The 26,314-nt window shown below is 39.9% G+C and overlaps 1 protein-coding gene across 2 annotated transcripts in view; it reads left to right on the forward strand.

The window, feature by feature from the left end:
- The first annotated feature begins 5,590 nt into the window (after positions 1-5,590).
- The window catches only part of LOC116692359 (vitamin D3 receptor A), a 74,821-nt gene continuing 54,097 nt past the window's right edge, over positions 5,591-26,314 (forward strand). Inside the window, exon 1 of one of the 2 annotated variants that reach the window (XM_032520590.1) lies at positions 5,591-5,714. The gene's annotated coding sequence lies outside the window, so the exon portion shown is untranslated. Of the gene's footprint in view, positions 5,715-6,574; positions 6,691-26,314 lie in introns of those variants that run through there. The other variant, XM_032520591.1, reaches the window with a different exon arrangement.

Consider the following 26,314-nt stretch of genomic DNA (forward strand, 5'->3'; position numbering starts at 1 on the left):
CTACAAAGAAAGTGTGTGTGTGTTCAATTCAAGTGAGAGTGTCTCCTGTTCCTATTAAACTGTAATGGGTTTGCACAGTGGAAACACCCCTAGACAAACCAGGTACTTCATACAGTATATAATCTGTCTCTGTCTATGTCTCTGTCTCTCACACTCACGTAAAAACAGAGGAAGATGAAATCCTGTGTGCGCATGCCCCCACGCAAACACACCCATATGTTTAGCTGCCCCTCATATAGACTGATCCGCCTCTCAGACACAAAGCCACAAGGGATGGCCTAGATTCCAGCACATGCACACACAGGCAGGCTGCAAGGAAAATGATCACACACACATAGGTTACACATTTGAATGTTAGGTATGTAAACCTCTATATTTTCCAGTATATGTGTTTAAAACGTGTTGTTTCAACCCTATATTTGTAGGGTGTTGACACAGTTTGATGCATATGCTGTAAAAGTAGTGTAAGTGATGGCGTAGCAAGTGTGTGGTCGTGCGGGAGCGAGAGAGTGACGGCAGATGCGATCAGGGCAGATAGCTTTTCACGTGTTGGTTGAGCAGAGGAGAAATTAGCAGTAATGTTGTCAAGTGGTAATGGTGGATGCTGTTTTCTGTAAGACCAACATTTGAGGCTATGGGATGTGATGGGATGTGGACTGTTTTTTTTAAAATGGTGATGGGTGTAAACCGAGCCCTGGGAATCCTGCTCTGCTGGCTGATCTGGAATCTGGCCCCTTATGACCTCATAAGGTTATCTCCCCTGTCTCTGCTTTGCCCACCCAGATAATTTGACCCACCCATGAGAGACATTATGCCCCCTCATTTTATCAAAATAATATGATAGAATTTACAATCTGTATTATTTGCTAGTTTCTGAGCCCGCATTACCCCCAAGGTGTCCCATTTTACATAACAGCATTATGTCTTATGATTGTACTTGTCTTTTAACTTGTGTGAAGCAACTGAACAGAACTGAACTTAACCATGTTATATGATAAGCTACTTCATTACATTTTGACAACAAATATTGCTAGGACAACTACAGAATTTGCAGAATATTTAAGAATTCACATTAAAGACACCACCACTGACTATCCATGCAATGTAGCCAAAACTTTAATAATTTCTCATTTACATTTACCTACATACTAGGTTTCCACCTTGTCTTGTTTATATTCAGTTCATGAAATTAAAAATAAGGTGTCACACACTCTGGTTCTATATACATTTCACTTTTTATTTTGATGATGTTTTGGCCTACTTGAAATAAACAATCGAAGCCAACACATGCCCTGATACTACATAAGCCACACCCTTGTCACATAAGTGATGCTGATTAGATAATCATGCTATTATGTGTTGAGTTTATAACAATTAGGTAAGTCAACTTAGATGTATGTTTAATTACAAAATCCTTGTGGTATTTATTAACTCTGGAGGCTTTGAAGACTAAATGTGAGGGGACACATGTGAGCTGTACAGAACCCTGCTGTTTTATTTGGGGTGTATGCATTTTTTTGAGCTACAAAGGTTTCTTGAAGCTACAACTGGTGAAACCACATTTATCATTGAATGACCCAGACTGGTCTCACAGAATTCCGTGAAATGATCACAAACCAGCACATTACCTGGTGGTGGCACTTAATGTGTGAAAAATGTGTGTGACCACCCCGGAAAACAATTCCCATGTAAAGTCAACGGTAGCGAGTAGTATGAAAAGCCCGAACATCTGCGTTGTGAGGTTTGTTGGGGGGATGGATGGGTAAAACAACACAGGACTTTCACCCAGGAGACCGGGGATCAAGTCCCGAGTGTCACAATTCCTAAACCCATCCGCCCAGGTCTTCTTTTCCTAAACCTAACCCGTTGTTCTTTTCCTAAACTAACCCGTTGTTCTTTTCCTAAACTAACCCATTTTTCTTTTCCTAAACCTAACCCGTTGTTCTTTCCCTAAACTAACCCGTTGTTCTTTTCCTAAACCTAACCCGTTGTTCTTTTCCTAAACCTAACCCGTTGTTCTTTTCCTAAACTAACCCATTGTTCTTTTCCTAAACCTAACCCGTTGTTCTTTTCCCAAACTAACCCATTCTACGTTTTCCTAAACCCAACCTGTCCGCTACACATAGCTATCCCGTTCTTCTTTTCCTAAATGCAATTCGTTGTTGTCCCGCCCACCCACGACCTTTTCCTTAACTTAAGGGCCTGTGTTCATTTCAAAGAATTATTCCGTGGGCCCATCGTGGAATTTCCGGCAATTCCGTGAAACTGCCACAGATTTTGAGTTAAGGGTTGTGTTCATTTCACGTAATTTGGTGAGATCAGGTTGCAGCAACCATAAAATAGTTAAATTAGCTTCCACCAGAGAGCCCTGTCAATATTCCTGTAATAGATAAATGTACTTTCCTGTGGCATAGTAAGCTATAATAAGGTATAATAAGTAGGCAATTTCAGGTGGGATGTCAAAGCCTTTGTTAGCCAAATGACCACAAGACGTGGCTCCTGTTAACCTGTCAAGCCCTGTCTCCATTCCCATAGTAACAGAGAGATTGCAGGAGAAAATGTTAGTCCAGTCTCCTTGTATCATTGATCCTTAAACTGACTGAGGTTTGTGCAAGTTAGACTCTATGGCCCGGACAATGGCACTGAAATGTCAGTAGCCTAAAGTGGCCAACACAAGAAAAATTGGAAACTCAAACTTTGAGCACAGCACTCAGCTGAAATTTTTAGCATTGCGCCACGCCAACGGTAGTGCATTCTCTGAGTTGTCTTCTCTGCTCACCCCATAGGAAAATAGTGGCACAGCCAACGCAGAGCGGGTTTAATGGTCGAACATGTGTAGGCAACACAACTGTGCTATAAATCCAGGGTGCTGTCTGTGATGCTGAAGTAGCAGGCTGTTTTTTAATTGCAGCTTTTTTTCCGGAGTCCCACCCTTCTGTCAGTTCCTTCCAGCATCTATAATACTCTCTAAACTATATAGTTTGGGACAGACGGGGACAGGTAGGGTTAACGGGGCGGTTCACTAATCATTTGCGATGACCACCAACCCTGTTAAAAAATGAACAAATCACCTACTTGCTTTGGTATAGTATAGCATAGTTTACTATAGGCCTGCTGTGATTCACTGCATAACAACATAATGTTTAGTATGATATAGTATAGCACAGAGTAAAGTACTGTATAACCAGAGGTGGAAAAAGTATTATAAATATTGCACTCCAGTAAAAGTAACAAGTGGTCCATTAAAAATGAACTTTAAGTAAAAGTTATTTAGTTACATAAAAAACCTGTAAAACGGGGAGGAGGGATCTCTCCCATGTAGTGAAAATAGGACAAGGGGTCAAAAATCCAAAAACTATTTAGTTTTTAATGAAAGAAAAATCTATACATTTGACAAGTTTCTATTATTCGTGAAAACTTTGATTGGAGTACCAATGCACAAAGAATTACCAAAACATGCTTCCGCAGATTAGATGTTGTGTTACTGAATGATGCCAGATCAGTTACCTTTGCCAGGCACATCTGGCATTACATTATTGGACCTCTTGAATTTAAATGAAAAACAGTCTCTCAAATGTGGCCAAGGATTTTTGTGGTTTTGGGCAGCTGAATTCGACGTTCAGCTAGCATTTCTACTGAAACATTCTCTGAACCGTTGTCGCTGGTCTGATCCACCTCCATCTCGTTCTCAATCTCCTACTGAAAAATTTGGCACCTGATGGTTCCGGGGGCCATTTGTTTTTTCTTCCTTTCGGTTTTCCTTAGTCAAAGATTTATTTTATGGCATTTGTAATGTAGGGAAATACAATACTTCACTCAAAACGTGATCAAAAACACTTTAAATTACCGATTTTAAAAACTAAAAAAAACTAAATACACAACACACCTACTCAGTACAGTAACATGAGTACATTTATTTAGTTACTTTCGACCTCTATAACACAGTAAAATACATAGTGTAGTATTGTAGTGTATAGCATGTATACAGAACTGTGTAGAATAGTATGACAGTATAGTCTATGCTAGTAGAACACAGCATTTGAATAAAGTTAGATTTCAGCAACATTACATCTGTTTTCCATTGTAGATGTTCAATGCAGCCAACCGTGATAATCTTGTTTTTTTTGGGGCAATTTCAGGCCTTTATTTTCACAGGACAAATGAAGATATGAAAGGGGAGAGAGAGGTGGAATGACATGCAGCAAAGGGCTTCAGGTCAGAGTTGAACCTGCGGCTGCTGCATCAAGGAGTAAACCTCTATATATGTGAGCCTGCTCTACCAACTGAGCTAACGCGGCCACACGTGATAATCTTGTTGATGTAGCCTAACAACATCAAACTCCATCCATGACGAATACCTCTCCACTGTCTTACAACAGTTGGAGAAGCTCAAGAGAGTCAAGAGCTTGACTTCCATGATGACAGTTGTTAGTTCAACATACAGTACAACATGTTATATATCACATGGTGAATAAGAAGAATGGCTTTCTAAAAGCCTTCTTTCACATGGCACAGAAAGCAAGCTTGGAAATACCCTAATCTGTTCACAGAGAACTCAAAACTACCAATAAGCAGGCTTCAAGTTGCCTTTTTCCCATCTGTCAGAAAGGGGATAATGCTGCCTGTTTCGTTTGTAAAATTGCAATAAATGTACGGCAAGTTATGGATTACTCACCGGAATGTTGTCAACACGGACCTTTTTGTACTGAAAGGTCATGGGTTGGATTTCTGTGACAGCCACATGGCCTAAAGACCAGTTACGCACTCAATAAAAAAGACACGATAGTCCAACTGTTCCAGGCTAGCATTGTGTACTACATGCATCGAGAGATGGATATGAGAGAATCACTCCTAATTACTGAGTGGATACTGTGGTGATTGAAGTGCTATAAAAACACTCCCAGGGGTGACATAATATAGCACCTCAGGGCTTTTTCATTCCATTTGAATTCTTCAACCAAGTAGACATATTAACCCCTCTCCATATAGGTTATAGGCCTACACTATGGACACAGACCAGCTGGTTAGTGGGTTGGTGAAAATGTTTTTTTTACTGCTCTTGGAATGTGTATACTATCAGTTACTACACGTTTCCAGGACATAGTTTAGAAAGAGAGAGAGAGGATGCAGGAACTTTCATATATTATGTATAGGTAGGCTAAATCATAAATAATTAAGGATGAGAAATGTGGACTTACAAAGTACATGCATCATTCAAAATTCAACATTGTCAAAACACAAATTTGCACAAACAAATCTATAAAACAAAAAAATATTGTGACATTTCTCCAGTCTCTATAAATGCAGGCAAGCAAATGCCCTGAGCATCAAAAGTCTAGTTCTTTTCATTTATACATTTTCATAATTTAATATAATTGTTTTATTAACTCTTCTTTTTTGACGAAATTGTTTACTAGGCTACTTATCAGACTGTGTGGTACATCAGGACACACCCCTATATGGTAAGGAGACAGCTGGAGACTTGACTCGAGACTGACACGCTTTGTGGCCAATGGGAGCAGACACTCCTCCAGAGTAAAGAGCTGTGATTGGACACTGGAGGGATAATATATATGTATACATATGCCTGACTGTTAAACCGTGGGGGGCGGGTCTACGGAGAAGTGCTGCCTGTGACCAGTCCATGTTGATACAGATCTAAAAAACTGGACTAACAAGCGTGTCTGCTTACGTTGCCCTTCGCATGGACTAATGTAAGTTATTTAGCACTTTTCTGTACCTTTAAGGGTCTTCCGTGTAGTGGAAGGAGATGTAACATTATATTAGCATTGCAGTTTTGCTTTTTCTCGTCTCGTTGTGCTAAGATTTGATTTCAGGCACGAATGCACACGCGCTTTCCAGGCCAGTGAAGTGTGCTGCTGCGAGCGTAGCGTTAGCTGTTGTTATTGCTCTCTAGCGTGCTGCAATATTTTGACATACCGCTGACACAAACAATATACTCAGTGAGCCGAGGCGTACTGTCATTGTAGGAAGACCATTTAACACAGCACATACTAATATCCACGGTGGGTGAATATTAATGGACATTTTCGTATTAACTGCTGGTACTGCTGCCATTCTTGTCAACTAGCTAGCTAGTGTCAGAGCCCCGTTAACGACGTTACCGTTCTGCTCATGTGTGGAGAAAGGGGACGACGAAACCCCTGCTGTTAGTCCCTGGTTTCCCTAACAAAATAGCAAGATTCGGAGGGTAAAAAGCAGTGTGAACAATCACACAACAACTTGAAAGTTTAGTTTGGATGAACGTGCATCATGTGTTGTGTGCGGAATGTCCGAGAAGTCCCAAAATGTTTCGCGAAAGGTTTTCAGAAGTGTGTATCTTTTGCTTGAGCAAGGCAACTACTACAGTGATAAATGCATTTAATCGTTTATCGGCGTCAAAGTGTGTTCAATACAAGAAATAACGGGACTTAATCCGGACTCTTAACGTTACCCAATTCCCAGCCCCCCGACTGACCGTTAGATAGCCCTGGCTGATCACTCTGTTGTTGACAGTGTTGTTTTTACACGGAGCAAAAGTTTTTTCAGCGTCGGGAAATTATACAAAAATTGAATATATAATAAATAGGCTGCCTTCAACTCCACTGGCTCGGAAATTTGGCGTCTTGGCTGCAACATTTGGGGCCCTCTCTGCTACTGCACAAAGTGAAGGTTGAAATGCCACATCAGGTGAGAGAGCATTCATTAGCTTGGTTTTGTGACAGGAACGCACTCCAGTTAGCATGTCATGAGGTAACCGCAGCACGTAAGCAACCAAAAAAAAAACAACAACCCTGAAGCGTTTGTCTTTGTTTCCTCGCTCAACCGAGTTTACGTGCGTTAAGGACACATGTCATTACACATTACCGATCAATTTTGCATTTTTGATCAAACTTCTACACTAGCCCTGTCCCTGTTATGTTTTGTGTGGGTTGTTATTGTTATAGGCGGGTGCTTCCCTCCACATTCCACATGTGTATGCCTGCCTGCTGCAGGGCTAGTGCGCAAATCCAAAAAACGTCGATAGGAAAATAAACCGAATTGGAGGTTGTTACTCAGCATTGAATTCCCATTATTTCTGAATTTGTCTGTACAGTGACAGGCAGATAATGTTGTGGATGTGGGTTTACAAGTGCTCTTTCCTGGATGTTGTCAGTCTCTGATGTGGAGGAGGCTACTCTCTTTGCAGGCAGGGAGGACAAAGGGACAGATCAGCATGGAGCTGAGTGGAGTAGAATGGACCCGAATAGACTTCAGTCGTTTTCACAGTTAGAGAAGAGGTTGTTACTATCCGGAACCATAGACATTACTGGACATGAAAAAAGACATTTTTTTTCTCCATATTGCATCTACATGTGTAGGCCTATTATCAGATAATATCTACTATACCAAGCCTTTAGAGTAAAATATCCAGTGTTATTGTTCATACAGTAGTCTTTACTGTCTTTGCTGTTGTGGGATTTGCATGGATATGCCAAATTTTGTGATCTCAAATTATTTCTCCTCAATGGTCATTGACTGTCATTAAGTATTATTTGTGTTTGGAATATTCCGCTAATACGTTTCACTTTGAGGCTGACGTTTTAAACAAAACCATGCTGCTTTAAATGAGAATAGGTAATCATTTTAATTTTATTGAAAGAGAGGCATGTACGGGCATTATACATTTCTTTGGGTGTTTCCACTCAGGCTGAAAGTGGTTCCCTTGGCAGAAGAGAAATTCAACTACGTACATTTCAATTATACTTATGAAATGTTATGTGCGCAGTATGATTTTCCTTTACCCCATAATCTGTATGCTTTTCTATTTTGTACTTTTTTTTTTTTTAGCATAGCATGTAAAACACTATACTGCTGTTTGTAGTGGTGAGCTGGAATTCGAGGGTCTGCTCCATTTTTGTTGTTGTTGCAGCATTGACTCCGTCAGAATTGAAGAAAAACAATGTACTTTGCAATGACAACTAAGAGATTGGAAAGTTAATGTTTTTTTCTTTGAAGAACATATTGTGTTATTTTGCCCAATGTGTTTTTAGTTCCACTATTTGTAGGCTATGAATGCTTGTTTTTCTCTTGTTTTGGCACATTGTGATTTTATTTGACTGGGTTTTTGCTCTCCTGCTACACCCTAAAATACCATGATTCACTGATCACTTTCCTCCCACCGCCATTGGAGCAAAACCTTGTATCTCCAAGAGTGCATGGTATCATGTCTTTTATTAATGCAGCCTTATGTTTCTCAGCATCAACCTCTCAAGGTTGCCAGCACAAGAGACATACATCATGCTCTAAATCCACCAGGTCAACGTACAGTTTATCAGTTTGATGAGTCTGGAACGAACTGGGAGTTGAGAAGTGTTGTTATGAAAGGGATAATTTCTCTGTCACTTTGCTGTGTTGTTTCCTTCATCTAAAGGTTCCTCCCACCTACCTACCACCTCAATGGGGTACAAAGGGTCTCTTTCTGTAATGAGGTGCTTAGTGGAGCACATTATTCTCAGGTGGTTTGTACTTTGCTCAGTTACAGGCAGGTTGCAAAATCATAACAGATGCATGGGGGCACCTCAAGGTGCAGGCACACTATTTTTGAACTATGAGTGAATTCCAGGCAATATGGAATGCATGTGTGTGCACGCCAGACACACACGCGCACAGGCACACACACACACACACACACACACACACACACACACACACACACACACACACACACACACACACACACACACTCTCTCTCTCTTGCACTATTACCTACCGGTCTACACACTTAGTTGCTATGGGTTAAATTTTTCCAGTGACTTTGGTAAGTTCATGGAGTTTAAAGTCAGTGCTGCTGACTTTTAAAGAGATTTGTACAGGTACGCCTCATTACAACACAGAAGCAACAACTGTTTTGGTCATCATTTTCTCCACATGATTATTAGTTCCAACCAACAGTCCAAAACAAACACCAACAAAAATGGTTCACTATCACATAATACAAAAATGAAGCCGCAACTTAACCAGAGAATCAAATTAATTTTGAGAAAGTGTTACTAAATAAAATAAACTCACACACAAGTACATTAAAAAAAAGTTCCTGTAAACATTAATGCAAAATAATCATATAGGCTACCAATCCAATAAAACCATAAAGCAGCCCTGCTCATTGATTTGGAACATTAACCACAATGGGTTAATGTAGCTAGAGATATTTAAAGGGAGAGCCATGATATAAACAGTAGGGCAGAATTTATGATGGTGGACAAATTTATATGGCCTCACAGTATGTATTGTCTGTATTATTTCCTTGTAATACAGAATGTGCTTGTTTTCCTTGTTGTTACTACTGCTCAGCGTGTCCTTTTAAGAATCAGGTGCAGGATTTGATTTTTGTAAAGGCTCTCTGTGAGATATAGAGAACAATATTGACAAGTGCACTGGTATATGCTAGATTTGGGCAGAGGGATGTCTGTCGGCTAGGTATTGTTCTAAATCAACACTGTAGATTGGGGGGGTTCAAGTTTAGACAAATATTTGGATACTGATTCCAGTTTAATCTGCACTGCACTCAGATTTAGTAGATCCAGGACTGACTGATGTTTTTAAACAAAGGGTAATGTGCGGGGGTGTCCCGAAGTTAGTTTGGCTCTAATTTCTAATATCTGAATCCTTTTAAAAATAATTTTATATAACGATTCTGATACTTCTATTCACTTAAATGTTGATGACATTGTATCTGACACATTGTGTCCCAAGGGAGATTGAGACCCGTCCAGGTGGATAAAACCTAAATTACATTTTTTTCTCTCCTCCAATTAACAACAGGGGCCTCCAGCCCTCCCCTCTGTAAAGTCCCCCCTCCCCCCTCAGAGGCTACCGTTAGTAGTAGCATGCTGTTGGCGGTCTTGCCGTGGGATAAACTGTACCACACTGCTGTGAAAGCTCCGCAAACGTCATTTTTTTCTGGTTGTTCACCCTTCCCGCAGGACTCCCCTCCTCTCCATCGTTATAATGGAGCTACCCACTAATCGGAGCTAATCATTGCTAATTAAACATGTATAGTACAGAACTGTGTTTAGCATCACCAAAACAAGGATTACAACACTTGATCTAACAAACATAATGAGAATTACCTTTAGATAGCCCTAGTCTTATATGATTTTACAGGAGTTAAGAGGAGACAGTGTTGACATTTATTATAACATGTACCTTTCTTTATGGATCATAGTTTAGTATTAATTAGGCCTGCACGATTCAGGGAAAAATACGATGATGATTGTTTTGCTTTGAATTGATATCACAATTCTCTGCCACGATTTTTTTGGACCATGACAAAACAAAACAAATCGGCAGTACTAAACAAACAACAAAGCGGGTTTGCCAGTTGAGTTTTTTTAATTTTACTTTTTTTTTTTTAAATGCTTAGTTTTAGTTTAGTTTGTATTAGTTTATCTTATTTGTAATATGTGTTATATGTTGGAGTGTTCGAAAAGGTCAGAAAAAGTATTGTGTAATAATAACTCAACAAAAACATCATACAATTTTAGATATATGTATTCAACAATAACACCAGTACAAACAATGTACATATGATGAAGAGCACAGATATGTAAACAGTCAACATAAGACGCCGCAGTTCCTTGTCTTCCAGGAAAAAACCTAAATAGCTAACAGACTAAAGAAGACATCAACAGGTGTTTTGAACTTTAATTTGAGTAAAGTGTTGAACCTTTTGAAGTCAGTTGACTCACACAGTTGCGTAGACATCCCAGTATTAATCCACATATTAACCCACGTTTTCACCCTCTTTTGGTGTTCCTGCGTATTTGCTAACCAGCCATCGGGTCGCCTGTGAAAGCCCGCCTGTAGTGCTCTCTGTCCTGCTGTTGTCTCCGTCATGCTGCTGGTCCTACGTTTCCATACGTCCATGCCGTAACGTGTATATATACTATAAATAATAAAACTAAAAATAACAAACTGTCCACATATTTTACCACCTTACACTGCAAGGCACTTGCTTTTATCTGACACAGTCATAATAAAATAGGACTCTGCTGCTTTCTTCCGACTTTCGGTACCGCCATGAGGCCAGGCGAGGGACACGGAATGTTGTTTGTTGTGTTCAATTTTACATGGAATGTCGGAATGTCTGGGTTCCCAGTCGGAAACTATACACGTCTACGGGAAATGTCATGGTTGGAAAGATATAACGTTATTTGCTCCATGAAAGCCATTAACAAAGATGAAAACTAAGGACATTTACTCAATTTTTAACCAAAGCAAACATAGATTTTTTTTTTGGCACCTATAGCACATTGTACATCACCACAAGCCTGTAAACACAGAGGCCTCAATGAAGGGAAGGGAGAGCATTGTAGCACTTGGGAACACTTTAAAACCTAATTTATACAGTCTATGTTTAAAACTCACAGAAGAAAGTTGTAGCATTTGTGATGCATTCAGCTCATAAAATTATCAGTTATTTAAAAAAAATTTGTTTTATAATTTAATTCATTTAAAAATTAAATTGTGAACAGGGTGAATTGAGATCGCAATTTTTTAACGATTAATTGTGCAGACTTAGTATTAAGGTTAAGTTGTTAATGTATGTAACATTTGGGCTCCGGGTAATCCGGGATTTTATCTGCTGAACATTTGACAAACCAACCACAGTTAATTGACAAAGCACATCATGGCTACTTTAAGAGCCAAATAGCGACTAGTTCATCTGAAATAATAATTTAGTTTAAAATAGTAAACAACTGTTTCATGAAAATTCTTAAATGTATTGTTTTAAAATGAATGATGTAGTAATGTTTAGGTCTTTTTACCATTTCAGTATTTTGAGCTTCCAGCCAGATAGCACTGCGTCATAGCGTAATTGATTGGATGTAGTTAGTTTAGTTTGACTTAGAGACGTTGGAAGCAGCAGAGTGAGTTTTTTTGACAGTGCGTACCATGCCTATGTAATTTTATGTTGTAGAAGTAAATATTTAAAAAGAAGACCGTTTGGTTAGCTCGTGTTTCAAATACTGGTTGTAGTTAGACTGACTTCAAAATGTGGGACAGAAGAACTAGGTGCCACTACAGCTACACCTCATCTGTAGAATCTTTTAGCCTGATTTGTTTAATATGTAAATAGTTATTTCTTTCTGAATTATCTGTTAATGTTATGTAGCCATTGTTTTTCAGTATATAGTTCATAAACCTTTGACTAGGTTATTAGTGAACCTGCGCCACCCACCACCACAACCAAATTCTCAACCTGTGGAAACACTGTAGAGCGCCGGTAGCAATAATCTCACTTTTTTTTTTTTTTGTTGTGGTGTGCTGATTGCTGCACTATTTCTGCTCTGCACTTCTGAGTTCTCCTGTCATTCAAACAGCTCAGTGCTCTGTTGTCTTTTCTCTTGAATTTTCCTATTGTCTGTTAAACCATGGTGTTCGTACGAACCAGTTTCTCTTCTGCTTATTTTTGAAAGACCTACTAGACACCAGTTGTTTGCAATGGCAAAACGTATAAGATTTCATGAGTTGGCAAGAGGTTGAATCACTGTTGTGATGAATAAATCGGTAATAGAGAGGAGAAAAAAAAACTGCTGTCTGCTTTGTAACATAAGGATTACTCCATTTTTAGAATGCCGTTCTTCCTTCAGTCCCCGTCTCCTTCTCTCCTCCTCCCTCCTTAATGTGGACCTGCTAAACAGGGGCTAATGGATTCCTTATGAGAGGTAATCGTGTAGCTACAACATAAATGTAATAGAAGCTCTGGTGTTGTGGCTGGTGTGATTAGTTTTTGTTTGAAGCCCCTAAGGGGCTTGGTCTGATAAACGTCAATAGCACCTACCATACAAGTAGTGCTTACAGAATGGTAAGTTGTAAGTTCTCGGTGGTGAACAATGGCACGGACCATAGATATCACACGGGTTTGGGCAGGATGTTCAATCCGATCCACTTTATTTCTATAGCACAAAACACAAGGTTTCCGAAGTGCTGCACAAAAAGATAATACAGAATCAGGGCTTAAAGTATTCCGGCACTGTGCCGGATCTCCGGCATGCGGCCATGAGGGGAAAAAACATATTTGGAAACTTGCATGCTGTTTTAATATTTATTTATTTGTATGCGCTGGGTTTAACCAATGATCACACTTCAACCAACCAATGAAACAAGTTCTAGACAATCAGATGCAAAGTAGGTCTTTACCGAAAGCGAGTGCGGTGTGGTCTCCCAGAGACCATCTCCGAGGCAAAGTTTCTCAAACTTTGAGCTAGAGTAGATACAGCTTTAGTTGAGAAAGGAGTTCAAAAACAAATGGCACTGGGCGTGAATAAGAGGACAAGAGTAAAGGGTGGAGACGGGAAGCTGTTAGGCGTGTAGCACTTGGTGCCTCAATTGAGGGAAGGAAGATACTCACTATACGGCAGCAGCGGTAAGAAAGTGCCTGCTAGCTTTGGTCTGTGCACTCTGTCATACGAGTTGGTTACCTACAGCGACGGCTACCGCTGCGACTGCGCCTTCACTAACCGGCTGTGTTTGTGATACAAACAATGCATGTGTGCATGTTCGTAGCAGAACGATGGCCACTGTGTAAAAGCTATCTGTAGCCCAAACTGCCCTGACAACGCTGTCTGTTAAGAATCAGCATGGTGATTTAAACAGAACCGCCCCCAGAGTCCCAGAGTTTAAACGTCTAGCTATATGAAAAGCTAAACAATGCAAAGTTTTAAATAAATGTACATGACGCAACTAATTTCAACATGGACAAAATCGCTTTTTTGATGATGACATGGCCAAAGTAACACAACCCCCCCGCTTTCCAAAAAATAAGTTTCAGGCTCAGGATTTTTTATTCACTTAAAATAATAATAAGAAAAGCAATCAAATAAATAGAAAAAAGAACTAAAATGCACTGCCAACATATGGTAAAAATATGCAAGTATACACATAAGATCAACACTCCACCTGGTGTTAAAAGCCAAAGAAAAGTGGTGGGTTTTAAGAAGAGTTTTAAAATGAGATAGAGAGGAGGCCTGTCCAATGTGCAGAGGCAGTCCATTCCAAAGTTTTGGAGCTGCAACGGCAAACGCTTGGTCCCCTCTAAGCTTAAGCCTGGCTTTAGACACCGTCAGGAGCCGCTGGTCAGCTGACCTGAGAGATCGGCTTGGAGTGTAGGGGTGCAGCAGCTCAGAGAGGTAAGGTGGGGCAAGGCCATTCAAGGCTGTAAAAGCAAATAAAATAAATGTAATCCTTAAATGGACGGGCAGCTGATGGAGTGAAGCTAAAATAGGGGAAATGTGCTCATACTTGCATGTGCCAGTTAAAAGACATGCAGCAGCATTTTGTACCATGTTGTGGGCTGGGGTAGCCTAACGCAACACAAGCTCTGCTTGGGTTAGAGGTTCCCACGAGGCAAAAATGTATTCCCCATTATTAAATGTAAGGCTATTTGGATTGAATAGTGTTTACATCAACAGTGTGGCTTACAGAGGCAGGCAGTTTATTTTCTTGAAATGTTTCTTACAGTACCTTTTTACCGGATGGAATGGGCTGAATATGAACAACATGTTTCAAGATCCATATTAATTCTAGGATTGCATGTATACATTCAATGTGCCAAGGGATAGTGACATATTAAAATTCAAATTTAATTGGCTGTAAGTCTACTGAATATTTGACATTGTGACCAAGTTATCTCTTCAGTCACAAATCTGAGAACAGTCAGCCCTTCCTACTGCCTAATGTTCATCAGCATCCAGTTTACCTGTCAGGCTTACTTAAGATAAAGCCTAGGCCCACCTTTCTTTTAGCAGGGCCTCGTAGGGCTTAATGTTGCCAGAGAGAAGGGTAAGATCTGGATTCAGGTGTCATATACAAAGTTCTAAAATGATACAAGAAACTTATCATATTGTCCCAGATAGTTCTTAGTTAACCCAACCCTTGTAACCCTAACAACAGGGTTGTTGAAGAGGCAGTGGATCCCTGAAAGCAAGTCTTTTTCATTTAGCGTAAGACTTCGTGTTGCCACAGACTGTTAGAGAATCAAGCCCCAGGTCCCTTGCCACCCGTGATCGCACACAAATTACGCTTTTAGAGGTTCATTATTTGCATCACATTTTACAGTTTGCACGCTGTGGAGGCTGAAATATAATTTAAGGTATTTAAATTGTCTGTTCACCAGCCATTGAATCAGCCTGGTTCTAATGTTTCTATCCCGTCTCTACTCTAGTAAGTACAACATTCAGTAATATAAGTCTTTATTTGGTTCCAAAAATGCACAGCTCATTCACTGACTTTAATTTGGGTTTTCTTGTTCCTTAAGCAGCCAAAAGTCTGTTGCAACCATCACTGCCTTCTGTGTTTCCATTGATTTAAACTGAGGCTTTTTAATTAGACTGATGTGAGAGTTAACTTGGATGTGTTTTACTGCCACACTAAAAGCACGGCTGACTCATTAGTTCAGCCACTCATTAAACGAGAGAGAGAGAGAGAAAGGCATTTTGTTATAGAGCCTTAGAGGTGCATATTGTCACACTTCGAGAGAGCCAGGCAAGCTGTTTCCCCCTGCTTCCACACAATTAAAATGGGAAGGAAATTTGATTAATCAATTAATAAATAATCTCTTTCTAGATATTGCTGTGAATTGCCACACAGTGAGAAGGCAACATAAAACACAAGCACATGGAATTCAGCTTCTGTCTCTTTCTTGCTCACTCTTTCTGCGTCTGTCTGAGGCCCAGTGTAAGGGGCTTTCAGTGAGCTACTAACCCTTCTCAACCTTTTTTTCCCCCTCCATTCCTCATTTTCTCTTTCCTGATGCTACTGTAGCAAAGAGAGGGAGAGACAAGCCCACAGAAAGTGATTGGTTGTAACTTAACAGGCCCCCCACAGAAGGCTCCACCCAACTCATCCTGTTTGTGGGCCTATTGGTCATCCTAAAGTGATGTGGCTGTCTGGGCAGCATACTGCATGCACACACATGCTCTACATGCATTTAAAGTGAATATCCTTTATTACTATTGTCATAAATAGTTCATACCTCACTGTCTGCCAGCATCTTTTTGACCATGGATCCAGTGTAAATGCAACACCACAAGCCTACAGGATAAAGCATGTTCTGGCATAGAGCTATAACACTTTCACGCTCGCTCTCTCCCTCTTTCACCCAATGCCAGTACTTGGACTTCAAAAAAAAAAAAAAAAAGAACATTATAAATGACATTTACTAATTGTGCAAATGTATCTTTTTAGCTCCTTGGAACTTTTAAACTCAAAACTGTCTCTAAAATGGGGGAAGATGTGATAAATAGGTGGCGGTGTGAAGATCTGTGAACAATCTTTTAGTCTTTTTATTCTTACTTGTTTTTGTAGTTTTATCATGTACTGTAGACAAGCTTGATTTGACAGCTTTACACTTGGTTTGGGATTTATAATTCATCAAATCAGGTCTTGGTAGAATTAAAAATTGGAAAGGCTTCCTGAAACCTGTCTTCTTTATCTTCTTTGTCAATCTAGGAGAAAGCTTGACTCCTCTTTGACTCTATTTGTACTTTTATGCATTTTTACTTCTTCTTCACTGCTGGACCTACTACCATTACAAATACCAAATATATTTATAAATCCTGAAGATTATCTGATATTTTCCAGAGACGTGTGAATTAAATGAGGCATCGGCCACTATCAAATGTATTCTTAATTTCTTAGAACCATTAATTCATCGGCTCAATGAGGAGGTGATATAAAGTGAAATAAAAAGTTAAATAAAGTGATGGAACAATTGTGTCATAAAATCAGATGATTGTTGTAACTTTGTAGCTATGGAAACAACAGAAAAATAGGCTTCAGATGTGGCCTACGCAAGTGCCCTTTCCCTCTGCCTCCCATCTTTTTGATCTGTTTCACTTTATAAAAAAAAAACATTTGTACCTCAAAGATTCCCTCTTTTCTCTTTCCTACACATTATTTCTTGTCTCACTGTAAATTTGTTAATTTAGTGTAGTACACAAACCCAAGCTATGCGCGTGTGGGCTGTGTGATTATTAAAACAGAGTCCGACCTCCTGTCCCCCCTTTTTGGTGAATGCGTCATGCCCTCCTCCGGAGTGTCATGCCCCCCTCTACTCTGCATTGGGCATCAGGTAACATAGGAACAGCATATGAAAAATGCAGAAAAATAAGGCTTCACTGATTTGATAGTGCTTCTGAGATTCATATCCTTGTTGATAAGTATCAGAATACAGTCTGTATACTGTACATACTGTTGTGTGTACAGTTGTCGGGTTGGTTACTATATTGGTCTTTTATTTAAATTCCTGGTAGCTTTAAAATCTTAATTAGCTGTTTTAAAACATTTTTTGTCTCATTATACGGTCTGTCTCTACCTCATTTTACTTCTTTTGTCGTTTGCCCTTCTTTCTCTCCTTCATTGCCAGCATTTTACGCTTGTTATTCTCATTCTCTGCCCCCTCCCCCCGCTGTCGTTCTAGTTGCCTCCTGTGTTTTTTTTCCTTGTTATGCTTTTTCTGTGTCGCTCTCACCCATTCCCTTTTCTACCCCTGCTGTGTGCTGTATTATGTAGCGTTTAAGACTATTTGCTTTTGGCAGGAGCGGGAATCTGCATGGGTCAGATTTGTTTTAGTGCTACACTGATCGTGGCTTGTAGTGTATGCCCCAGAGAAGGAAAAACACTGCTGCATGCACACTCGTACGTGGTCACCCTCTCCCACATATGCACACTGCAAGCTGCCTCATTTGGAGAAATGACGCAACTTGAAGACTATAAAAGAGTGTGTGTGTGTGTGTGTGTGTGTGTGTGTGTGTGTGTGTGTGTGTGTGTGTGTGTGTGTGTGTGTGTGTGTGTGTGTGTGTGTGTGTGTGTGTGTGTGTGTGTGTGTGTGTGTGTGTGTGTGTGTGTGTGTGCCCATTTACATGCTTACCTTTAGACTAGACATGGTGTCTTTCACACACCAATGTAGTTTGCGAATACATGCATGTGTGGTCTATATTTCAACACAATATTCTCTGAATATTTGCAATATTAATTAAAAGCATTCTACATTTGGCCAACACAATGGCCAGAAATGAAATGCCTTTTGATTAATATATTGGAAATTTTAGTATCAATCAGTATTCCGAGTGTTTTAACAGACTGGTGTTGGGTGTTGCTTGTTTCTTGTATTGTGATTGTTGTGAACTGCTTTGAGATAGTTTGTGTGATTGTCTGAATGGTCTGCTCTTTGGTCCTGTGGAGAGTGGCATATAATCTGATGAAATGATAGTGATGATAATGAAGTGCAATAGAAACGCCTACGTTTTGATAAAAACCTCTGTGAGCCAAAATGTTTTTTTTTTTTTTTTTTAATTTTTTTTATAATGTTACAAATTGGCCTCTGTGATTTCTAATGTGTGCAAAAATTGAAAATAAATAATTAAACATGATTTATATGGTAGGCTACATTCTGATCTTGGGTCATCTAATTGGGATATTTTTCACAGAATCAAACAGGATATTTTGACTTGTTTTTTTGTTCTTTTTTTAATTATGGAATCCGAAGATCACATGTGTTCATTCCACAGGCTATAAAAAAACAACAAAGAAGCCCTACATTTTCAAAAATAAAAAAGAATTGCCAGAGGTTTGAAAAATACAAATATTAATCACTGGAAATGTTGCTCTGAACTGTGGCTACAGTATTCACTCTGAGCATAAAGGATCAGAAAGTAATCGTCAGTAATCAACACATCTGACACACATGGATTGCAGAGTTGTTTTGTTTATTAAGCTGTTTGGCCCGGCTAACAAGGTTGGATAGAGAACATAGCCACGAAAGCACACACACATATAGACGCATGCAGGGCAGGGAGCGATGCACACCAGTGTTAATAACAGGAAGAGTAAAAGAAAGCTCAGGCCACCATGGACTAAAACTCACACTAATCAACATCCTAAAATTCCATGAAATGCTCTCTTTTGCAAACAAGCTGATATGTGCAGTTGTCCTGTGACTCTATAAACTGTCCTTATTCCTATTTACTTATTACTTGCAGCTGCAACTGAGCACAATCACTGATCCTCTCTCTTCTGACCCACATAAACAAAGACAAGCATGAACAAGAAAAAGGAAAACCAACTACCACCGATAATTTAATTTACAAGACTCCATTTTATCTTTTACCTGCCCCCATGGGCCCAACAGGTAAAACCACGCGCCCTGCAGCTGCTATCATGAAATCAACCCACACATCTTTGGCTAGAACAGTGACATTACTGGTTATCCTTGCAGGCCACAAGGCAATGCAATAAATGTGAATAGGTGTGTTGTGTCAATATAAGCAGTATGTTAATATTTTGTGTCTGTCTTGAAGCAGAGAAGTACGTGTGTAACATAGCGCTACTTACCTTCTTTCTACTTAGTATTTGTGTCAGGTCATATCTCTACTGGATAAACCCACTCATCTCTTTGGCTACTAACAGGAGTTTTGACACCAGTCGTTTTAACTCATTGCCTTTCCAAAATTAGACTCGTGGCAGTGCCGATGGCCTATTTACTGGGCTGGCTCTCACACTCAACACTCACTTTTCAGTCCATCCAGGATTTCGTGGCCTTTTTCACTAACGCCTGATTTTGCTGAAGAAGAAAAGAAGAAAAAAAAGAAAGAAAAAACAAGCGGTTCAAAGTTGCAATGTCTTTTGTGTATTTGTTGCAACAAAAACATTTTATTACAACTTGTGTGTGACAAAACTGTAAATGTCAAAATCTAACAGTCAGATTTATATGTATTTTTTTTTTTAAATAATACTACTAATAATAATAATAATAATAATAAAAAAAAAATTGTTGCATTGATAATCTCTTTAGAATCGAATCGACAACTCTGTATCGGAATGGAATGGTGAGGTGCCCAGAGATTCCCACCCCTAACTTTTACTGATCCACTCATAGGGCTGGATGATTAATTGAAATGTAATCAAAACCCAAATTCAGAACCCCTAACCAACATAATTATCCCATCTCGGTTATTCCGTTGTAGTAACTGTGTCTCCGACAAGACACAGAAGTAAGTCTAGCCGACAAAAGGCGAGCGTGAGTCGGTTGCCGATCAACGTGAGGTCTCGGTCATTTCAGCGGCTGCTCCGTTACGTTTAGCCGACCAAACGTGACGGTCACGCGGCGACAACAGTTCCGTTAGACACCAGAATGACGTGGAAGGTTACAAACACCCGTTTTCCGGGGGAGACCTGCTAACTTTTCCTGGACATGAGCTCCCCCGCTTGAAAGCCCCGTTTTGCTTTTTATAGGGCATCATTGAAAAATGTGCAAGAAATGCTGATTTTTTTTTTTTAAGTAACCGTGAACAACAAAAAAAACGTTAATTAATCATAATTGGGGCAAAATGTTCAATTAATCGCAATATTGATTTTAGATCATATTGTCCAACCCTCGTGTGTGTGTGTGTGTGTGTGTGTGTGTGTGTGTGTGTGTCATGAGTTGTGTATCGCAGGTAATGCATACATGTTTGACTTTAGTCATGCTGTGTGTGTAATGGTGTCCAGTGTGTGTGTGCTGAAAGCTGACACAGCTGTTTCCCAGTAACCACACTGTTTTCTCCACACTATCTACAGTTTCACTCCCTGGCTCTCCTCCAATCGACTTCTACAACCCCACTTCAAAAGATCCAAACTATCCCTTCGAACGGAACTTTGGCTAGTGATAAAGTGACATACCGAGTACGGACTGAATTTACCTGTACAGCAGATGTTGAGAACGGTGTTGTTTGTCTGCCTAAGACAACGTGCAGTTAAAATTCCAATGAACATGTACTGTGTGTCTGTGTGTATGTATACACAGTCGCCAAAACCAGGAGAAAGTAATTATGTTTTCCGAGATGTATGCGAGTTTACCCAGAGAGGAAAACCAAAACCAAGCAACAAACAGCCACAACAAGTCTAAACAGAGTTAATGATTTGTACTCTTTTCAGCTCCCCACACTCTCTCTCTCGCTCGCTTTCTCTCGCTCTCTCTCATTGCTCTACATATGGTGTCAGTTGGTTGTGGTTCTTGTATTCTGTAATTCTGTGTATGTGGTGATTTGGTGAAGACCTCAAACCTGGCTTGGAAATGCGGAGCGCTCAGCTTCTTTTGGAACATGCACGTACACACACATGGGATTACAAACACAAATGCATAAATTCAGACACAGAAGACTAAACGTCTGCACACTTTGTGCTGCCGCATCCCTCCTTTATCCCACTTATTTACCGTTGTTCTGTACACCGCAGAGTTGAAACTGTCACTCAAAATCAGATTCTGCTTTCACATGTGGTGATTCAGACTGCCTGTTTAAAAAAAACAACAGACATCATGTTTGACCGTCATGTACTTAATGGCTTCACCAGAGCCTTGATTCACGGATCCTATTTTGACAGTTGCTTGTACTTGTGATTATGTGTTCTTGTTCCAATAGTGAAAATGTGAATGTTTTGGTTGGTGAGGCTCTCGTATGACTATGAGGGTGTGTCTCTGTCAGTAATGCCACATTTTTTCCTCTCTGCTTTCCACTCCATCCGCTTTAAAGTATACCAAAAATGTCAAGAAAACAATCCATAGCGGTGGCAGTCAGGACAACATCAATGGCTTTTTTCAATTGAAGGAACGTCATTTGAAGATCAAAAAAACTCTGGTTACCAGTGATGCTGGAAACTTTTCATATTCAGGAAATCATTACTTGAAACTAGACAAAGCATTTCTTTGAAGATCTTAAAGAGAACAGACAACTAGGGTAAAAATAGAGGCAATCCTATTGCATTCAAATAAAATGTCACTTTGCATGAAACATGTTACATATTTTCATATGATTTATTTATACTTTGTCATTTTAAGCCTTTATTTGGTAACATGGTGTTATTTCAGTTAGCTTAATGGCTGGTTTGATTTGCATTGAGAGATGATCTTATGGAAAGTTCCCCATGCCTATCTCTGTGTAAGGTGAAGGGTATGCGATGAGCTTGGGGTATTTTAATTCCAAAGACCAAGGGAACTTTATCAGGATGCAAAGTATCCTGGATCCATGAAATAACTGGCCTTTAAAAATGAAAATCTGCCTGCCTCTATGGGTATTTAACATAGAGCTGTGTATACTTATGGCCTCTGTATTTTAAGGAAGAACATTTATTTATTTACAATATATTATTCATTCATAAGAGAAGAAAATTGGTTGGATTTTCCTACATTTTTTTTAAATTAAGGCATTAAGATCAATTTCCAAAAGATGTTTTTTTATTCCTCTTTTGAATCAACTTTAGCATGAGTGTGTAAACGTATGCAAGCCACTGTACCTAAAGCAGTAGCCCTTCTTCCATGCTCTGCCGTCATGTATCAACTACCATGTGGACATGAGGGAGGGGTGCTTTAAACTTTTCAGTTACATCATGTAACTAGGGCTGGGAGGGTTGCCGCATTACCGCGGTCACGTGACGCCTACCGCGGGTCTGAACTCGTCACTGTCATCACTGCAAAAAAACATTGGACTGCACGTGTGCACGGCCACGTTGTGTTTAATGACATGGATTCATGGATTCTAATGACATGGATTTTGTCTGATGACATTGTCTTACATTGATTCAAGGTTTTATAAACAAAACTTGGGGAGGGTAATGGGGAGGGCTATAAAAACTCACTTTACATCAGCTTTGCTATCTCTTTTTTCTCTCTTTCCTCACAGCAGCACTCATACGCTATTCTTCGTTACCGCTTGCGCTCCTTGCGCGACCACACAGGCTTTGACGTCACTCACTTAAGGCCACTTGCCATGCTCGTTTTTACATACATTAAGCTTGGGGGGGGGGGGTTGCGGTATACCGCACTACCACAGGAATGTCTTGCTTTTCGGTAGAAAAAAATCTATACCGTCTCAGTTCTACATGTAACGTGATGCATATATTTGTACATTAGCAGGAATGTAGTACAATATGAATGCAGTTATAATTAGCCTGTGTGACAAACAAATTGTTTTGATTAAAAAAATAAATTAAAAAAATCATGATCTCAATATTGATCAAAATGATCGTGATTATCATTTTGGCTATAATCGTTCAGCCCTACTGTCGATAAAGAAGTCAACATTTGCATGAGAGAATTACTCAGGGACTTACTTTTTCAATAAAGCAATTAACTTTCTTTGCCTGTTTTTCTTGCTTGGCTTCTATCATGTTCCCTTCGATACTGCCCTGGTCCCAAAGTGAGTGAAGTGAAAAACCTGTGTCTAGACATCTATGTAACCTGGCAGACTGTGCAGCAAATACTGTTTCTTCCCTACTTCAACAGGTTTTTTTCTCTAGAAAATGATGACAATTCTGTCAGTTTTTTTCTTTTCTTAGTTGGGGAAACAGGCAAGTGTGCTGACAAGGACAAAGTAGGAGTTATCAAACCAGCCAAGGTTGGAGTCGGGTTGCTTCTCTACAGGGACTTCTCACACATACAGTACAAGCACTTGTAAACACACACACACACACACACACCTTAGTCAGCGATGTCCCACTGTTTGCAATCAGCAGTAACTTCTCTTAGTTGTGTATCAAGATAAACAAGCATCTAGCAAGTGTTATGTACATGCACACATAAAGGAAAACCCTGACTTACATTTTTCAGTCTGTAGATTCCCTTAAAATATTCCATCTTGTTTGAAAATACCAAGTGTGGAGTTGGAGTGGCCTCTATGTTGCCTTTGTCTGTTCTCTGAAACAATGAAATGTGATATTTTGTGCGGAAAGCAGAAGCTGATTGGAGAGGGATGTTTTTTATTGAAGTAATATAATGCTGTTCCTCATGCAGTAGTCAGTTCACAACTCTTGCCAAATAAGTTATACTATTATTATTTAGCTTTTCATAGTTAGGCTATATGATGTGCATTGGCTCTTCTTAATTATTAGTGACTCAGTGCCACTCAGTGTTTTCATTTAATACTAAAACATGTGTATGTATATGGCATCAGGTTTATGTCATATCTCGTGAGCGTGATCAAACGCTCAAAGTAAATTTCTGCTTGCCTGAATGAAACTGACTTTTTACCTTTTGGGGCCAGAAAATGAAATGATCACTTTCAAGGCGATGTCATCCACCATCGATTATTGACGTCAGTAGACTAGGCTGCTACAGCTACATAGAACAACCTTGGCAAGTAATCTGTCTATTGTAGACATCCCACCCTTATGACTAATACATGGAAACAATGTTGACAGTTGGTGTCCTTTCATTTTCTTTCTGTGTTCCTCTTTTCCCCGTTTTCATTTTCTTAGTTAAAAAGAACTTAAAACAACGTGGACACTGTTCATTTCCATAACTTTATGTCAGCCTGCCCCATCAGTACTGGGAACCGAGGGGTAAACATGTTGTGGACAGTACTGATGTCTATGTTCTCATGTCTATGTTTTTATGTACAGGATGTGCTGGATCTGGTAACTAGAAAAGAGGAAGGGAGAGAGCGAGAGATGGAGGGATAGAGCAAGAGATGAGTCATTTTCTCTGTCAGACACTGTTGTTTTCCAGTAAGCACTGTTATTTTCGCTCATAAATGGATGCCAGGTAATGGGTGGGAAGAGTCTTGTTTTTTGTTTTTTACATTTGATGTAATTTTATAATGGGGGCAGACTGCGGTAAAACATTTGCATGGACTTGTCCCTATGTAACCCTATTCTGTTTTTTAGACCAAACATGTATTGTGAAATTATCATAGCCTTTCATTTAAAAAAAAGCTGCTTTACTGTACGTACACACCGCTGCCGACTTGAGCATCTAAAGTTACCGGAAGTCATTCATTTTCAATGGAAGCCGGCTTCTCTCAGCTGCAAGGAGTGAAAAATCTGTTGGCGTTGCGTTTTGAGCATTTTGTTGTTGAAAAATCAGAAAGAAGGTCAACAACGAGCTATGGTTCAGCGGCAAGCAGCGGCTAACACCAGCAACCAATCAGGGCACAGCCTTCCTTCACGCTGGCTGAATCTGGAGAAACATACGATGTAAACTTTTGTTCCTACCAAAACATTAATTCTGAGAAAATGGAGGAAAAGCTCATAATTCCCATTGCTGGGTCACCTATCGTTTATGCTATAATGTTGTTTGCGCAGGGAGAGGTTAACGGAAGCTGCCGGCCACATCGTCTCTAAACGGTCCGCTCACAGTGAAGTCCCGCACGGATCAACAGAGGTTAGTCTGGAGGCTGCTCGCTCTGCCTGCATTCTGCTGCGGCTCAGTGACTAACGAGCGAGCTAACTACTAACAGACACCGCTGCGACCAATTAACAATACATATTCTGTCATATATGTAATTTTTTAAAAGGTCAGTGTATTGGCCATACAGTAGCTGCTTGTGCTTCTCCCAGATCAGAGAACGCTGCCACGTCAGAGCGGCCAAAGCGTTAAAAAGCTTCCCCGTACTTTTTGACAAGCGTCCTTCACAGGACTGCCAGAGTGTCTTTGCAACTCAAGTCAGCGGCAGTGTGTACGTATAGTTATGAGCCCAAAAACAGCCCTACAAGAGCGGTAACAGTGAACCAAAACAGTAAAGTTGCGGGCCACAAACAGAAACAATGAGCAGAAAGATGCTACATGAAGGTGAGGGGAACTGCAGAGTTGAGTAATAATTCTCAGTGGGTTCCTTGCTACAAGTGACCTCTTTCAAATACAACTTATTTTCTTAACACTTGGCTCGTGCTAATAAGCATTACACCAGCTGTTTGTCACTCTGCATAAGGCAACAGTTAAATATCCACAGTGTAAAATGTGATGTATAAACTAGGGAATGATTTTCTTCTGGTCTGTGCTTGATTGACAGACTCGGGCATTGAAGCTGCCATCCTTTTAATACTTCTGATGCTAGATAGGAAAGAGTCAAGTAGTATTAGATTAGCGGCAGAATGTATTTAACCAAATCCAAAAACAAATAGGGAATTGAGTGGGATAATAGGCATTATGTGTTGAATTGGAAGCTTATTTCTGTGTTTAGATCTGAAGGAGCTATTTCAAGAGGCCATTTGCAGTCAGGTAATCAGACTGAGTGTTTCTGCTTTTTCACAGTGGCTAATCTCAGCCCTGCCGCTGCACTGAAACCACTTCTTTCCTGCCATGACTCGTCTAAGATTATCTGCCGGCTTCTTACAGTGGAAGGCATTGTAGAGAATGGCATTCAACGGCATTCATCCTTTATTTGTAGTACTATGTGTCTGTGAGCAGTGTACTACTAAGGGATTGTTCATTTTTAATTAAGGGGCTACCAGAGGAGTTCTATGACCCTCTAAAATTATCGGGAAAAGAGGCATGACCCTCCCCAACAATTTATTGATG

This window comes from Etheostoma spectabile, chromosome 7, assembly GCF_008692095.1.
Source record: "Etheostoma spectabile isolate EspeVRDwgs_2016 chromosome 7, UIUC_Espe_1.0, whole genome shotgun sequence".
Taxonomy (NCBI): Eukaryota; Metazoa; Chordata; class Actinopteri; order Perciformes; family Percidae; genus Etheostoma; species Etheostoma spectabile.